The sequence below is a fragment of the Penaeus monodon genome, chromosome 31 (genome assembly GCF_015228065.2).
Source record: "Penaeus monodon isolate SGIC_2016 chromosome 31, NSTDA_Pmon_1, whole genome shotgun sequence".
In the NCBI taxonomy this organism is placed as follows: domain Eukaryota; kingdom Metazoa; phylum Arthropoda; class Malacostraca; order Decapoda; family Penaeidae; genus Penaeus; species Penaeus monodon.
In genome coordinates, this window is record NC_051416.1 from 25414414 (window position 1) to 25414873 (window position 460).

Consider the following 460-nt stretch of genomic DNA (forward strand, 5'->3'; position numbering starts at 1 on the left):
GAATGGAGTCACCCACAATACAGGGTATGTGGTAAAAAAAAAATCTATTTTACAACCATAAACATAAAAAAAAGTAAATTATGTGCCATGTGATCCAGTTATTCACTCTCATTCGTAACTTTTCTCCTGATCTTTTGTCAATATCATGGTCGTTATCCTTGTGCCTCATCAGCTGCAGTATATTTTACTGTATGTTAAAATTTCCATCTGTCTATAGCATTTATATAAAGCAAACGAGATTCAACAAAACATCTGTATTGGGTCAGCTGTGTGTACTTTATGGAAATGCGATATGAATAGACAAGAATATTTATCCGCAACATGAATGCTAGATTGCATATATAATGAGCGAATTGAGATTTTTCTTAATGGAACGACACAGGCTTGGCAGGTATGTATTTTGTTGAAAAATTATGTGTATTATCGAAACGATCTTTCGAGCTCTGTCACTCCCTCTGTC